This window comes from Sinohyriopsis cumingii, chromosome 3 (genome assembly GCF_028554795.1).
Source record: "Sinohyriopsis cumingii isolate HCF-2022 chromosome 3, ASM2855479v2, whole genome shotgun sequence".
Lineage (NCBI taxonomy): Eukaryota > Metazoa > Mollusca > Bivalvia > Unionida > Unionidae > Sinohyriopsis > Sinohyriopsis cumingii.
Window position 1 is genome coordinate 36952557 of NC_142963.1, and position 18562 is coordinate 36971118.

The 18562-nt window shown below is 35.5% G+C and overlaps 1 protein-coding gene across 2 annotated transcripts in view; it reads left to right on the forward strand.

Annotated features, from left to right (window-relative positions):
- The window catches only part of LOC149802698 (short transient receptor potential channel 7-like), a 202520-nt gene that overhangs the window by 124233 nt on the left and 59725 nt on the right, over window positions 1-18562 (forward strand). The window lies entirely within an intron of this gene.

Here is an 18562-nt window from a genome sequence, read left to right on the forward strand (position 1 = left end):
TTTATGTTACGCAGCGTTACACACAGATACCAAAAGTGATTAGAGACAACTGTAATCTTCTTGCGGTATTTAACGGAGTTGACGTCCACACGTTGAGAAATATTCATCAAACTTGGTGCAGCGAAGATATGGACATTAATAAATTCAGAAATTTTTTCAGTCATGCTCAAAGAAAGCCACACGGATTTATTACAATAAATTTACACGACCCGCGGACACGATACCGCATCGGCCTTGATACATTATTTCATTAACGGCGATGGCACACACACCCGCGGGCATACAACGTGAAAAAAGACATCCACGGGCGTGTAAAAACACGGCGGAAAAAAATGTTGCAGGATTCCCCCGATGATTTTTTTTTAATTAACGGCGACAACACACGCAGCTTTGTGGGGCGCTATTTACAACATGAAAAAAGACATCCACGCGACACCCCGGCGTGTAAAATTTTACGACGGAAAAAAATGTTGTAGGATTCGCCCTCCCTGCTGCTTGTTTACATGTTTCATATTAGGAAACAATTTGCATTATGGCTAAGTATATCTAAGAAGGAAATAAGATGTTCTTACAAACTCTTATTTTGTTGGTGTATTGGTTACCTCTCAACATATGAACTATTCTTTGCCATCTCACGATTATAATCCGTATGTACTTAAGCGTTGTCTCATTTGTAGTGTTAATTTTTAAATGTATACTTTGCTTGTAAAATGATCCCACTTTATATAAATGTACAAACACCGCAATCGTGATGTGCTTACAGGAATACATTCTTCTGAGTTCTACTGAAGTCAGTTATTCAGTATAATTTGTAAAACGATATGGACTGATTGATAAAAGTGACATCGCTCGGTCAAGAAACCCATTTGGTTGATACAATATTTCTTGCGTGAGCATAATGCAAATGTGTATATTGGCTTGCACTGTTTGCAGCTATGATGTACGATGTTAAGATCTCAGTCGGTCAGGATATTCTTTAACAACGGTATCTTTTATCCTAACACGTCTTTCAATACGGTACCATTTACCTCTTGCAATAAAGTATATCAGTTGGAGGTTGAGGATGAACTAATCGATATTGAATTTCTCTAAGTACTGTTTGGTCAATGTTCGGATCTCATTATCTTGTTATTACAAAAAATATATATTGGTTATAATCAATTACACCTTTAGTTTTATGATTATTTAGACATTCTATATAAATCCAGCATGGTATCAGTTAATATTTCGACGATATTGTTATATGTGACCAGTACATTTGAACATGTATGATTATAAACAGTAAAATTAGGCATTTAAACTGTAGGAAAAAAAATTCTACTGAAAAATGTTTCATCAGCATAAAAAACTAAGGCTTGTCAAATCCGAGACTAGCAATATTTTATAGTACCTATATTTGCTCTTTTCAGGCCAAGTTCTCACGTAATGGCTTGTTTTAGTAGATTGCTTGTTTTTGTGTGGGGTTTTTTTTGGTGCTCCCACACAAAATGCGCATGCGCGGAATTTATTTTCCGTTGCCATGACGTATAAAAGTTACCGGCCATGCACCAACATTTTTCTTTATACATCAGATTTGCATAACATGATTAAAAGTAGTTATACTTGAACAAAAAGAACCAAAAAAACCTATAAAGTGTACAGAAAAAATAATTTAATTTCTCGAAATAAAAGTATACATCACTGTTACTTAGATACGATTTTCCACCTATAGAGGACGCCAGCAGGAAATGACGTACATTTATCCCCACAAGACGAAGTACTGGGGGGGGGGGGCCGGCACCAGACAGACCCCCCACCCCACTTTTCCAAAAAATTATAGTGTTTTATGTGTATTTATCCCCCCCCCCATGTGTTGTATGTTTTATATTATGCAAAAGAATTTAGGTCAAAAAAATTTAATTCTCCTTTTTAACGGGGTATTTCTTTTTAAACCTAGTTTTATCTATAGGGTTGTTTTTCCGAATAGGTTTCCATCTTTCCATCACCTGACTTGAAATCCCTTCCCTATACTCTTGGTTGACCTTGGCTAGAGGTCGCCTATATCCCGTGTGTGCTATATATATATATGCTATAGTTTGTGTATGCTATATTTTGCTTCCATGTTGGGATAGCCTTTATTTTTTCCCAAATCTCCCCAGTAATCTTAGGACCTTATAACACTGGACAACAAATTTTTACAAAAGTCATGTTACTGAAATAAAATTAGTCAATTCTTATCAATTTTTATGTGCTGAACACGAATATGACAGTCAAATTGCAAAATTGGCTCTAGTTTTTTTGTAATCTGCAAGAAATTAATGTTTACATAACGAAATGCATTCCAATAGTAAAAGGTCAACTGTAATAGCCTACCTATAAAAAATCAAGTCATTGACTACATCTTAGATTTCTTCGCCTGTCTCTTGTACAGCTGTTCGGGAGCATCTCTGAGGAGTGTCCAGCAGTAGTCAGCCAGCATTGTAGTGGACCATTTTCCCTGGTATCTTTGTTCCATTGTTGCGATATCTTGATGAAAACGTTCGCCGTGTTCATCACTAACAATACCACAGTTGCTAGGAAAGAAATCCAAATGGGAATGAAGGAAGTGAAAGTTTCTTATACTTCATCAACATGTCTTCTACTAGTTCCTTATAGTTTTCTGCCCTAACATTTCCGAGGAAGTTTGTAGAAACTAGGCGAAAAGCATTCCATGCTTGTTTCGCGTCACCTTCCAGCAAGTTGTTGAACCGGTCATCTTTGAAAAGCTCTCGAATCTGAGGACCCACAAAAACTCCCTCTTTAATCTTTGCTTCGCTGAGTCGAGGGAATTTTTCATGCAGGTATCGGAATGCTGGCAAAGTCCGGTCAATGGCTTTCACGAAGTTCTTCATCAAACCTAGTTTGATGTGAAGGGGTGGTAGCAAGATTTTCTGAGCCTCAACCAGAGCTGGGTGTTGGATATTCTTCTCTCGAATGGCTACATTCTGCCTGTGAGTCCATTCCTTCCTCATGTAGTGCATTTCCCTTGCTCGGCTATCCCACTCGCATAAGAAACACATGTATTTTGTATATCCTTGCTGCAGTCCCATTAAAAGGGCAACTACCTTCAAATCACCACAGAGGTGCCAGCTGTACTTGTTATACTCAATGGAATTCAGTAGCTGCCTTAAGTTATCGTATGTCTCTTTCATGTGGACAGCATACGCTACTGGAATAGATGGAAGAATGTTTCCATTGTGCAAAAGCACAGCCTTGAGACTCAGTTTCGAAGAGTCCACAAATAGTCTCCATTCTTGTGGGTCATGAGTGATTTTTAAAGCATTCATGAGGCCCTCAATATCGGAACAGAATATCAGATTACTTTCCTTTCTGAAGAAAGGCTCCAATTGCTGGTGGCGCTTTCGATATGCAGTAATTGTGACATCTTCTTCTAGAAGATTCCATTGTTGGAGTCTTGATCCTAGCAATTCTGCCTTGTTCTTTGATAAGTCCAAATCACGAATCAGGTCATTTAGTTCTTCCTGTGTTATTCTGTGTGGGGTTGATGATGCACCACAGTGAAAATCTGGATCACTGCATGATGATGGACCAGGAGAAGAACAGGTCGACTCACCTTTGTCTTCGTCAGATGAATCAAGAGAATATTCTGCTGGAGGTTCTGGAATAGGAAGTCCCTCACCATGTGGAACTGGTCTCAATGCAGACGGAATGTTTGGGTAGACTATTCTCGACTTCTTTCGCTTCGTTATTCCGCCGGAAAGAGGAGGAACCAAGCAGAAGTAACAGTCATTTAGGTGGTTGCTTGGCTCTCTCCACACCATTGGGACTGCAAACGGCATTGATGACCTTTTGCAATTCAACCACTGTGAAAGCTGTGTTGTACATGTAGCACAGCATATATGCGGAGCCCAAGGCTTGTCTTGGTCACCAACCTTGCATCCGAAGTAAAGATGATATGCCTTCTTCACTTGAGAATTGATACTTTTCTTCTGGTTGGCAAATGTCACTTCCCCACAAATATAGCAAAAATTGTCCGCGGTATTAACACACTTTCGAGGCATTACTGTTCTTTATTGTACGTAAATGGATAAAATAATAAGTTTTATGTAACAGTAGCTTGAACTGTCTCGCACAACGTCTAAAATATTTTAAATGCTGAACCTATCTGATTGGGCTTTATATAGTACACTGCTTACGTCAGCTTCAGCAGCCGCCTGGCATTAGTATAATAGGCCTACACATGTATAGTACACTGCTGACGTCAACTTACTTCAGCAGCCGCATGGCATTAGTATTGCATTGCATCAGAAAATGATGCAATCAACTGTGGATGATGTGAGCATGATGGTATTATGCAATGTTACATCATTATTCCGGATGTTGCTGCAGTCCTACTGGAGAAATTTACACAGTGAAACATAGAAAATGAGGTATATGAATATCTTCAAAACGAGAGCCAATACAAATTTTTCACGGTTATATTCGTGTTCGGCACACCAAAATACTACAGATTAGGGCCTTTTCAAGTCAGTAATGATTTCACTGTTGACCAGTGTAATCGGATCAAGAAAAGGTTTATTTTTATTTATTTAATATATTTTTGAATTTTGGCTAAGTAACGGTGTATTATAATTTAATTAAGAAAAAAAAAACTTAATGTGTTCTGTGTGCAAATATATTGTGTCATTATTCACATATTGGATTTGTAAATTGAAATCCGCTGTACTCGAGTTGGAGTCCATACACTTTTTTATTTGCTTGTATTTCTCCCACCTAGAGTTAGGCCGTCTCAAATTATTTATTGGATTTCTGCCAAAATCTCTAAAAATGGTTGTTCTTCCCACACACACACACACACACACACACACACATACACACACACAGTGGGGATTTACCGTGCAGTGCGAGAGCTGCACATTTTGAGCAAATAGAATTAGAAGAGAGACTTATTAGATCCTTTGTTTTCGTGTATGTATGTAAAGTTTCCTATATGAGGTGTTTTTCCCGACTCTTTCATAGCCCCATGACGTCATTATCTCGTTCTTTTCCCATATAGTTTCTCTGTCCCGATAATTAGGATTTGTGATAGTTTACGTAATATAATTAAAGTCTATTTAATTATTTAATTTTAATTGTAATGAATAATAAAAAGAAACTGAAGCTGTTTAGGAAAATTTATAAGAATCTAAAAGGGTGGCGGCTACAGCAGATTCCAATCCGGGGTGGGGGTATGAGGGCAAGGGTTTACTTTGTGATGGTCCCCTTTAAGGGGAGATTATCCATTGCCCCATCTCCCTCCCCTTCTTTTCACCCTTTGCAGCCCCGTCCCTCCCATTCACAAATCTTCCTAGAAGTTCTTTTTTCTAATTAATTTGAAAGGATTACAAAAAAATTTGCCTATTCATTTTTTTTATGTTTATGACTTGGTCACACGCCATCATGGTTTTAGTTATGTTATCTGTTATTTTTCCTATTAAAGTTTTGTTAAAGTTGCCGTCTTGATATAAAACTTGGTTTCGTCTGTATTTTTATTTCTTGGATATCTCCATAATTAATTGTATCCTGTCTTGTTTCCTAAACTCGCACTGTGCAATCGCATGATATTTTGTGAAGTTCGCACATTTGCACATGAGATAATTTACATGTATGCATATGTCGTGTAGATATTTGAATATCAAGCTTTGTATTTTTGGAGAGCCGATGTTGGTCCAGTACCTCTAAGGTCTGTCCCAATTAACCGAGATATTTCCTCCTCTACTTTATTTTTAATTTTAGAGGTTAAATTTTCCCTTATCCAATTATATGTTTCCTTAGTTTCAATTCCCCAAAGTTCCTCATTTTCCCTATATTTACATAAAAGTTCCTTTATACTTCTAAAGGTCCTTGTTGTTTCTAGTCTTTTTACCAGTTTATTATTTTTGTAGATGTCACTTATGTTTTTCATGCTAAAACCAAACCAGTAAATGTATAAAGCTTCCTAAGGGGTTTTGGGTTGGATATTTACTTCTTTTACATTATAAATTAAATACTAGAGAGGAGGCCTAACTCGAATCGGGAGAAACACAAATAAATAAAGAAAGAAAGTGCGGACCCTGACTCGAATACAGCCTACCTCATTTTGAAAATAGACTTTAATGTGAGAAACACCACACCATAGTCAATCACATAAAACAAAAGGTTTTATTTTAATTTCAAATGGTAGTATACCGTTCATCTCGCCGGAATTCTAAATTGCAAATTAATTCAAAAGCAACTAAATTTATACCAGGACAAACAAATAAATTTGAAAAGTCCATAGAAAAATATATATTAAGACAACAGAGACAAATTTGACATAGTATTGCTGTCCCTACACACAGACTATATAGCATACACACACCATAGCATTGATACACATAGCATACACGGAACATAGAAAATTCTTGACAAAGATCACTAAAAATCAAGGATATGAAATCTGAAAATGGGAATAAGACCCATGTTTCAGACTACTACCCTTTAGAAAACACTAGGACTAATTAGAAACTAAAAGTTTGATCAAAATTCCTTTTTTAAACTTTAAACAAGCACACACATCTTGGGGTATACAAGAGTACATGAAAACACTTTATTTTTTATGTGGTGGGGGTCATCTGTCTGGTGCCCCCCCCCCCCCATGATACTTTCGTAACTCATACCTGCGAAAGATTATCATTTGCACTCACATTGTATGTTCTTTAAAATAATGATTTTTTTTTTTATTTGCGAGATATCGTCGTATAGTTAACCTGGATACAATATAATCTTGGTCCGTTTGCACCTTGAAACTTATCATGCGTGAATGGCAGGCGCCTTCAAGCAATCTGGTGATATTTTCGTCTCTTTTGCGATATTTTTTTTATCTGACATTAGCGATACACACACAGTAAGGATGCATACGCATGCCGGCATCCGCTACATTTACGGAGTTCGTTGATATATTTTGTTCTGTAAATTTCGCATGATGAAAAAAGAAGGAATACATTATAACAATGCAAGGTTAGTTTCTTTTATTTTATTTTCAATCAAGTGTTTGTTTATTGTACCGTGCCGGGGCGGGGTGGGATGGGGGGGGGGGGGGCACAAATTCAACACAAAATTAGTTCCTTTCTTATCTGCATGGAATAATGGAGCAAATATGATTGACGATATTGACTGGTAATAACAAGCTTTCAATTTACGCGCGCACACACGAAGACAACTTGAAAAATAGAAACAAACAATAAAATTAACTGGTAACTTCGCACTTGCTCAAGGCTTTGTAGTTACAATGGGGGGGGGGGTCTGTGCTATTATCTGGTTAGGCATGACTATTTCGCAGAAATACAAACAAATCTTTTGAGATGAGCATAAAATACAATTATTTCTTTTCCTCCATACATTTACGATGCTCTCAAAGGACCCACATATTTAGGTAAAAGTATGACCGTTACCAGGCGTTACCGAGTTGAAAATATGCCGAGTAAACTTACGAATTACGCCACGTACAATGTATAAACAACACTTGGCAACTTTTAATGATAAAAGATGGTGTTTTTATTTATTTACTTATTTATTTAGTTATCAGAACTCTTTCAGAATAACAATGTAACTGCCGATTATACAGCTCGCCTCTAAGAAGATTTTCGTAGTTTCCAACTGCCATGCATAAAATAAGTTTATGCCAAAGTGATCGTGACCTACAAAATGTTGGCCATTGTCACAGGGCATACAATTCATAAAACAATAAAGAACATTCCTTTTTGTTCTACCAAAGCAGCGGAACCATAATGAGTTGATAAAATACAAGGATATTTGTTGTTATTTTGCAAACCATTGCTAATAAAATCAGCTTCAGAAACTATTATTATTGTCCGCCCTAGAGGAAAGATTTTACAAGGTGGAAATCACTGACTGTCAGTATCCCTGGAATGACAACCAGTATGACAACTATAACTAGTTTGTGCATCAGTAAATAATCTTGAGTAGCCACTGCACCTGAAATGCGTGCAGTCCATTCATCGAATACCTCCTATTCATTCATTGTATAATACACATTTTACTTACTAAGAATACCCTATCACAGTATAAATGTTTAGTCATAAATCGGGAAAGTTTACAACTGTATATGCATATTTATTTCTATTTTAACCGTACTGTCATAAAGGTACTTCTGTGGAGGCTAGTGTGTATATGTCATGATGAAAGCTTATGTCATTAATAGTTTTCTTTCTTTGCTCTTTACAAAAAATCAAAATAATAAGACTTTCGTTATCTTTTGTCAGATTTCATATTTTCTTGAGAATTTTTTTAAAAATGTATCTGGAAAGTAAACATAAAAAATACGATAATTTAAAAAATGAAATTTGGGTCTCCATCTAAAGAATTTATATATTCTTAGTTACTACTCAGTAATTTTTAATTATTCATAAATGATTGTAAGATAAATTAGTTTTACAGTGTAAAAGTGCGAGTTTGCTCCATTTACAGAAGGGTTTACTTGCTATTCTCTTTGTATAATTCTCCCAGCTTTAAACTACAGATACAGAACATTACATAAGACAGCGAATTTCAGTCTTAACCTAAAGCTCGAGGCTGGAGAAGAGGTCACTAAATTACCGTTTCCATAGTTACACACTGGTCAGATAGAGCAGTCTCCCGCAGGTATCATTCCCTATAGATGAATTAGAGGCCAAGTAAACTGCCTTCATTTCATGAGCTATACTAGTGTAGTATAGATGAAATAAGTTTTAAATTGCAAAAGTTGTCTCTTTTGTAACCAAAGTGCAAATCAATAAAGAAATATAATGACATGTAAAATTACATGAACAGCAATGAAGGATCTTTTCACGAGAGTCGCAAAAGATTGAAACTATTTAACGAATTTCATAAATTTCATTTTAAATAAACTTAAATGTAAGATTATGTTATGTGTATCACATGACAGAAATGATATTCAATAAAAAGCATAAAAATAGGTTACATAATTGACTTTAAATTACATTCGTCATTACACCTTCAATTCATATGTCGTCATGCCGGCATTTGCTGAGTTACTGGGTGTTATTAAACGTATCATATAGTTACGTATGATACTGGAAAATATCATATGGGTATATTAATCTTAAGAGGAGCAACATTGGCTCAGTGGTTAGCGTCTCAGACCTGCGACCGAAAGGATGCAGGTTCAACCCCTGCCATCGGATCAAATCCTCGACCTTATTGGAAAATAATGAGATAACAAGTACATTCTACAAAGACATGGAACCTATTACCTCCACTGAAACGTACGAAATGATCATCTAAATTTGCAACAAGTGATCAGGAGAAGTGCGACCTGTTGAACTCGGAAGTTTGATATGTTACACGTTTAAAAAATTATGATAAACAGTTACCGCATTTTTGAAGTTAGAAATGAAACTTTTATTTCTGCCATCATTATATATAAACAAGAAATTATAGATGTAGTAACTAGTCTTGACCTAAACAAAACCGCTGGAACCAATCCAATAAGTAATAAACTTGTACAAGTATAGTTGAAGAAATGTATGTTCCATTGCAAATACATTTAAATAAATCACTCCCAGCCAGCGTGTTCCTAACACAGTGCAAGCTAGCGTATGACATACCGATGTATAAGAAAGGAGATAAAACACTACCGTCTAAATGCAGACTAATTGTTGACTTCAGCTAAATTATATACACTATTCATAAGTCCAACCTTAGAATATACTTCTGGAGTCTGGGATAATTGTTCTATTGAAGATTCGGAAAGATCAGAATAAAGGGGGGAAAATCAGATGGAAGATGCACGGATCGTTCCAGATCTATACCCATTAATTCTTCTAGATAGTCTCTTTATGCGGAAACTGCTTGGTTTGCACAACGAAGGAAAAGGAAGAGATTATGCATTATGTATTCGATTATAAATACTCAAGTACCTAACTATTTAAACGAACTTCTTCCACAAAGGAGATATGAGGCATCTAATTATCGTCTACGTTACTCTCAAAGTATCACACCAATCTCAACCAAACTTTATATTTTCACACGACCTTTTACCATATACGATTCGTCTTTAGAACTCTCTGCCTGATGATATCCGAAATCCTCCAAATCTTTCTATTTTTAAGAAACGTTTCTCTAATTTAACTAACGGGTCATCACACAAGCAGAAAGACATCTTATTGTAGGTGAGTAGTCACGTCACTTTTCAATGATAAATCTAGACTTAACCAAGAAGTGTATTGAAAGGTAGAGCGAAAGAGCTGGGATCTTTGGCATTAGGTAAGGGGCAATAGACAAAGTGTTCAACTTCTTCATTATCATAAGCACATGCACACGTGAAAGAGTTAACTAAATTCACCATGTAAAGGTCGGATTTCAGGAGACTACCTGCTTGTCTAAGTTTAGTATGTAGGATATTAAGGTGACATTTGTCAGTAGCGTAATTTTAGCGTGATGACCCGTTAGTTGAATTAGAAAAACGTTTCTTAAAAACAGAAAGATTTGGAGGATGAGAAACCTATAAACTAATATCAAATGTGTTAACATCGGTGGTTCTTTACAATTGGCATGACTTATTTGGTTATATACAAACCATCAAAAAACGGCAAGGGTAGAAGCGGGTAGCAAAGATATGAAGATCGGTAAGTCGCAAGCAATACCGAGACAAAAAAGGCAACTTTCAAGGTAGCATTTTCACACATTTATATTGACACGGGTCGTTTTAGACTAATGAGAAACCAATGACTGGATATCAAATAGGTCCAAATCTTTGTAGCTTTTTTTACGATTAACATGACATATTTAGCCTTATAGAAAACGATCATGTTGCAAGGATATAGGCGCACGGACAGAGAAATGAAGATGTACTTAATAAGATACATACACATAATTTTTACTGTTTTATTGCTTAAGTATATGCTTCATATCACTAGTATCAGCATCGAGGTATGTGATACCATCGCAAAACAGCAATACTAGAGGCACGTAACAAGGATATGAAGATTGGTAATGGTAAAGTCGCAAAGGATACTGGGTAAAATATATAAACTTTTCTAGGTTGCATTTTCACACATTTCTGTAGGCATAGATCAATTTAGACTGATGAGAAACCTACCAAATAATACCAGATTTGTCAAAATCTGTGTGTGCTTACGATTGGTATGACTTATTCGACTCTAAGATAAACGTTCGTGTTGTAAAGATCTAGGAGCACTAACATTCAAATGATTATCATCGAATTATATGGTACCATCTCAAAGCGGCAAGGGTAGAGGCACGTAGGTAGAATATAGAATATGATGATCCGTTGATGATCCGTAATATCGCAAGCGACACCAAGTAAAAAATATCAACTTTTTTACTTGCATTTTCACACATTTATATATTTCACAGATCAATTTAGACTGATGAGAAACCTATCAATTGATATCAAATTCGTCTAAATCGCGTTTTTAAAAAATTACTAATGTTATAACTTATTTGCCTATATGGAAAACGCTCATTGAGGAAGACATTGAGCGGACATACAGACACACAAAGATGTACTTTATAAGATGCATACACATATTATATATTGTTGTATAGCTTTCCTTATATGTTTGAGATCTATAATATTAAAATTGAAATATGTGGTACCGTGGCAAACTGCAATGGTAGAGGCACGTATAAGTCGCAACCGATATCGAGTCAAAAATACAAACTATTTTATTTTCATTTTCACACATTTCTGTTGGCACGTATCGATTTAGACTGACGAGAAACCTAACAATTGATATCAAATTTTGCTAAATCGGTGTTTATTACTATTGTAATGACTTATTCACCTGTTTGTTAAACGATCGTATAGAAGACATTAGGAGAAAAGACAGACAAATGAAGACGTACTTAATAAGATACACACACATATTATTTACTGTTGTACAGCTTTAATTATATTCTTCAAATTTATAGTATTAGTATCGAAATATGTGGTACAATCGCAAAACGGCAATGGTAGTTTCACGTACCAAGGATATGAAGATCGGTAATGTCGCACCCGATATTCAGTAAAAAGAACAATCTTTTTTATTTTGCATTTTCACACCTGTCTATTGGCAGAGATCGACTTAGAATCATGAGAAACGTATCAATTGATATCAAACTTGTCAACATCGTTGGTTGTTTGCGATTGGTATGACTTATTCGCCTATATGGAAAATATTCGGTTAGGAAGGCACTAAACGCAAGGACGTACAAATGAAGACGTACTTCATAAGACGCATACACATTATTTACCGTTGAACAGCTTTTATTATATGTGTCAGGTTTATAGAATTAGCATCGAAAAAATGTGATACGATCGCAAAACGGGAATGGCAGATGGACGTAGCAAGGATACGATGATCGGTAACGTTGCAAGCGATACTGAGTGAAAAATACCAACTTTTCTATTTTGCATTTTCACCCATTTATATTGGCACAGATCTATTTAGACTGATAAAAATTTATCAACTGATATCAAACGTGTCAAAATCGTTCTTTGCGATTGGTATGACTTATTCGCCCATATGGAAAACTTTCGTATAGGTCAGATGTAGGCACACGGAAAGACAGATAAAGACGTGCTTAATAAGATACATACACATATTTTATAATTATGTACAGCTTTAATTCTATGCTTCAGATCTATAGTATTAGCATGGACGTATGTGCTACCATCGCAGAACGGGAACGGTATATGAACGTAGCAATGAAGATCAGTAAAGTCGAACCCAATATTCAGTAAAAAGTACACTTTTTTGTATTCTGCATGTTCACACATGTCTGTTGGCACAGATCGAGTTAGACAGATGAGAAACCTATATATTAATATGAAATTTGTCAAAATCGGTGTTTATTTACTATTGGTATGACTTATTCGTGTATATCGAAACCGTTCGTAGAGGAAGGCATTGGGCGCACGAACATACATTATGAAGACGTACTTAATAAGAAGATACATAAACATATTATTTACTGTTGTACAGCTTTAATTATATGCTTCAAATCTATAGTATTAGCATCCAAGTAGGTGCTACCATCCCTAAACGGGAAGGATGGAAGCATCAAGGATACGAAGATCGGTAAAGTCGCAAGCGACAATGAGTCGCAAATAGCAACTTTTTTATTATTCATTTTCACACATTTTTTTTAATTATTTTTTTTTTTTTTGCACAGATCGATTTAAACTGATGAGAAACCTATAAATTGATATCATATATGTCGAAATCGGTGGTTGTTTACGATTGGTACAACTTATTTACCTATATGGAACATGTTCGTGTAGGAAGGCATTTTGGCGCACGGAAAGACAAATGAAGACGTATTTAATAAGATATATAAACATGTTATGCTGTTGTTTAGTTTTAATTTTATGCTTCAAATCAGTAGTCAGCATCGAAGTATGTTGTAAACTCCCCTCCCCTTAGTATGCAACTGCAAGCACACTTTGTCAAATGCTAAAAGGCACTAACTTTCTTGAAAATTATAATAATCAAAAAAAATTCCGGATTCGTATATTATAACGTTATAATGCGCTTTCATTTTCCGTCAGGTGGGTCTCCAGGTCGAGTTGTTATGAACAACAGGAAACAGTATCGTACATTCTTTGCTAAGCGATCGCTCAGGTGGTGCAGTGTCTGTACAGAGCGTCCGCCTTGGATGCGAGAGGTCGCGGATTCAAACCCCTGCCGAATCACACTAAAGACATAAAAATGGTACTAGCAGCTGCCTCTTTTGGCGCCCATCATTAAGATATTGGTGTGAGGATAATGTGATTGGGTGGGACAAAATGCTGTATGTTTGTGGCATGATGCCACATTGCTAGACATCATTATAAACTGTCACAATGCAGACATGGTAGCGATATGATTGCATTTTTTTTTAAAGCTACGTTAAAAATTACACACACACACACACACACACACACACACACACTTTGCTTAGTTATTTGCTATTTGAAGAGATGGAATATTGTTCATATTTCAACCGCTTTTTATTAATGATCATCGATGTGACCAACATATACGATAATAATACTCCCGATGATGATGATGATGGTTGTTGTTCTGATTTCTGTATTACTACTGCTCCATGGGTATATTATATATCGAACTTGAAAACAGAAGCACTACCAGCAATAAAGCAGCTTTGAAAACAAATCGCACTTAATCGATATCAATATATATTGACATCAAAATGAACGTCAAATGCTCTGTGCAACTGTATCGAAATGAACTATTACATGCTGGGTTTTTTTCTTCTTTTTTTTTGGGACAGTTTTAGACCGAAAAAAGTAGTACTTCAAGGCTCTGTCTATGGTATAAATATGTTCATGTACACTTTTCCATTGTAACTTTAAGTGTATAGACTGCAAATACGATGAAGCACAAATCGAGGACGTCGAGTGTTAGCATTGGAACAATGTTACTACTTCGGTCGAGAAGGATAACGACCTATATATGTATTCCTGCCCACTACCATGTAGGATGTATCAAACTGTATATTACTCAGGCGCTCTTTGTCGAGCGTGCTGGTGTGTGTGTACAAAAACAAATGGAATATAATAACTTTAACTGAAATATATACAATTAAATTCTATATAAAAGTGATGCGGCACCTGGGAGTAAAGCAAAAATGGAAGAAACAAATTTCCGGATCGCTACTATCAACAGCAATGGGATAGACAAAGCGAAAGCAGACAAAGTAGCCAAAGAAACAAACTTTGGTGTAATAATGATACAAGAAACACACTATAGAATTAAGCCAGAGTTCGAAATTTTAGTAGAAGACAAACTTAACGCAATAAAGATATGCAACAATTTTGCAAATAATGATATTAGAGTTGGTTGCAACAATAATATTTTTAAAAAGCTGGGAAAGGTTTGAGGAGGGGGGAATTTTTTAAGGGACGGTTGCTACGTGTTAAAATGTTTAATTGGCATATTATAAATGTGTACATGCCAGCTAATAGAAATAAGAAACTAATTTTAAAGAAAACTTATACACCTACCTACAACAATATTCGATGGAAAATCTAATCATAGGGGGAGATTTCAACTGGGTAACTATAAATTAAACCAGTCTAGCAGGATTGATAAATTTTACGGAAATTTTTATGATCCATTAATATATATTAATACTGCAATAACCAACCAAAAGCTATCAGACCATTTCATGCTCACTATTGACCTAAAAATGAAAAAAATAGAAAAATGTGGGTCAGGACTATGGAAACTAAATAATAAGATTTTAAATGACAAAGAATATGTCGAAATAATAATTAAAAAAAGAAATTGAAACCGTCAAAAATGAAGAAAATATTAATATAATAATTGATTGGGATGTTTTAAAAAACAAAATAAAAGGAATAAATATTCAGTACTCAAATAGAGGGCGGAAAAACCCCAGAAAAAAAAGACAAACACGAACTCAAATTAGAACTAAGCAAAACAACAAACGACGATGGAGAAAGAAAAAAAAAACGATTGACAGACAAAATTAAATTCGTTGAAGAAGACGAAAATCAGGGGAGAATAATAAGGGCGGGAAAATTTACAGAGATCTACAACGAGGCAAAAAACGTATATAAGCGAGAAGAATTTAGAAAAGGGGGTGATACAATTTTAAACAATATCAAAATAAACAATGTAACCCATACTGTAAAAGAAGATATCCTAAATAATATTTCCAAATATTATAAAGAACTATACACCACACACCACACAGAACATATACTTCAGCACAATCGACAGCTACTTAAAAAATGTCGACTGTGAGATGACATCAGCAGTACATAGAGACCAATGTGATGATGTCATCTCAGATGAAGAAATCACAAAAAGTATATCAACACTCACAAAAGTCACCAGGGAAAGATGGACTCATCGTGGAATTCTACCAAAAGTTCCACGGTGAACTGACGCCGATCTTAAACGCTTTGTATAATAATATAGTTTTAAGTAAAAATAAAATGACTAAATCTATGAGGGAGGGAGTTATCACAATTATATACAAAGGGAAAGGGAATAGAGACGAGATTAAAAACTGGAGGCCTATATCACTTTTAAACACGGACTATAAGATTTTAAGTAGGATTTTAACAAATACAGTAAAGGGTAGGATAAACAAGATAATTAATGTAAATCAAACTTGTGGGGGAGGGATATACAAAACAATATTTTAAACATTAAAACTATAATTAACTACATAAATGAAACTGGTATGATGAGTGCTATGGTACTCTTCGACCAGGAGAAAGCTTTCGACTGATTTGAACAAAACTGTATAAAGAATGTTTTTAAAAAATTTGGTTTCGGACCCAATTTCCAAAATGGACCAAAATCCTACACACTGGGATAATTAAACGGGAAATGCACGAAAGAATTTGAAATACAACGATCAGTGATACAAGGATGTCCACTATCAATGCTAGAATACGTAATGGCAATATAAATCCTACGTCACACGATAAGAAACAACCCAGATGTGCAAGCAGGGGCGTATTAACCATTAAGCAGACTAAGCACGTGCATAGGACACCAGGGCCAAAGGGGGCACCACAAAGTTGAGAAAAGGGTGAAAAGAAAGAAAGAAAAAAGAATGAAGATTTGTAAAAAAAACCTGATACAACTAGTGCAAATTGATCATGATGTTCTGTTTCTTGATCATGGTACACCCTAGGGTTATCTTCTCAGGTGTACGTGGAAAAGAGGGGCGCGCCAAGATTTGTCAGTGCTTAGGGCACCAGTGAGCCTTAATCCGCCCCTGATTATACAAGGCATACAAATACCAAACCTAAAAAAGAATTAAAAAATGCTCTAACATGCATATGATTGCAACATCTTTATAAGAGAGGGGAAATGCTATAAGCGTCGGGTTCCAAAATAAACCACAACAAGCACGAAATCTTAAAAATAGTTAACTGGAGGGGCAACCACCCTGGATTATCGCCCCCCCCCCCACACACACACACTTACTGAGAGACACTGTAAAGGCTCTAGGGGTTTACTTTGGTAATAAAAAAAAGAAGCTGTAGAAAATTATGAACATATTATCAATAAAATAAGAGAAAATGTGAAAATCTGGCCATGGCGCCATTACCTATCATGGAGCGGGCCCAAGTGGCCAAGACTTATTTATACTCAAATATTAACTACATAATTAAATCCATAGATATGGATAATACAATTTTAAACAAAACAGACAACGAAATAATAGATTATATATGGAATCATAAAATGCATCATGTAAAAAAAGAGACATTATATAGGGCCAAAAGTAGAGGGGGCTTGGGGTTGCCGAGCCCTCTACTACTATAATTAACTAACATAATCAATAGATTAAAAAAAAATGCACTCAGACCCGGCTACAGCGTGAGAAGCACCGTACATCTACTGGTTCGGCTTCACCTTGAGAAACCGACCAGAGATATACAAAAATAACAAATTAATATAAAAAAATCGAAGTGCCACGCAAACATATGAGAACTAATTTTAAAATATAGAGACAAAACAGATTTATGCAAAATTTAATAAGTAAAAGTCACGCTTGGATTAGGGAGGAGGTAACCAAAAATATAAAATGTAGAGTAGAGCAGGACAACTGAGGGGGTAAATTGGACAAAAAATTGGAAAAATTGGGGAAAATAAGATCTGTCAAAACACAAAGTATAATTTTTAAATACCTGCACAACACCTGGCTAACAGGCGAAGAAACAATCAAACATCGTATGCTGAGGATAATGCCGAAATGCCCTTTATGTAAAACAGCGAACTTCACCAAACTACATACGATTGTCCAATGTGATAAATCTAAACATAATAGGATAAAGTTAATAATGAAAATTTGCAAAAAATATAAGTATAACAAAAATAACATTTTATTCATAGATTTAGACTACGAAAACAAAATCGTTCTAAAATGTATAGACTATATAGTAACTACGATGATATCCTGTGGACAGGTGATAAAGATTTTTAAATAAGATACGTGGTAAAAATAAGAATATTAACCACAACAAGAACTCAGTACGTCTTACGACGAATAGATACTTACCGTCAGGTTGATATAACGCAATTGATGTTGGAATTGGGGGAGAGAGGGGGAGGGAGGAATAGGTATTACAGACCGAAGGGTCGCGTAGCGCAATTGCGAGCTGATGCCATACCCATACCCCCTCCTCGCACCCCACAACAGCCATATTTCAAAGAAAATTTCAAATTCTATTTCAAATATTTCAAAGAAACCCATATAACTTTTTTTTTTTAAAGAGAAAAGGGAAGAAAGGAAGAAAGAAAAAAATAAAAGAATTTTGTAATTTAATTTTTTTTCTTCTTTCTCTGAAAGAAAATTCTAAAGACATATATAGGAAGGGATACAGGGAAAATATAAGGGGGAAGTAAATGGCGATGACATCATGGGGCTAAGTCACAGGGCTCAGTGAAGTGCATAGGCCCATCATGAGTCTTTGAAAACATCCAATGTAGAACATAAACAGACAAAATAAAGACACAAATACATACTGTATAACACTTAGTTTAAAACCCTACTAACTTCTCCC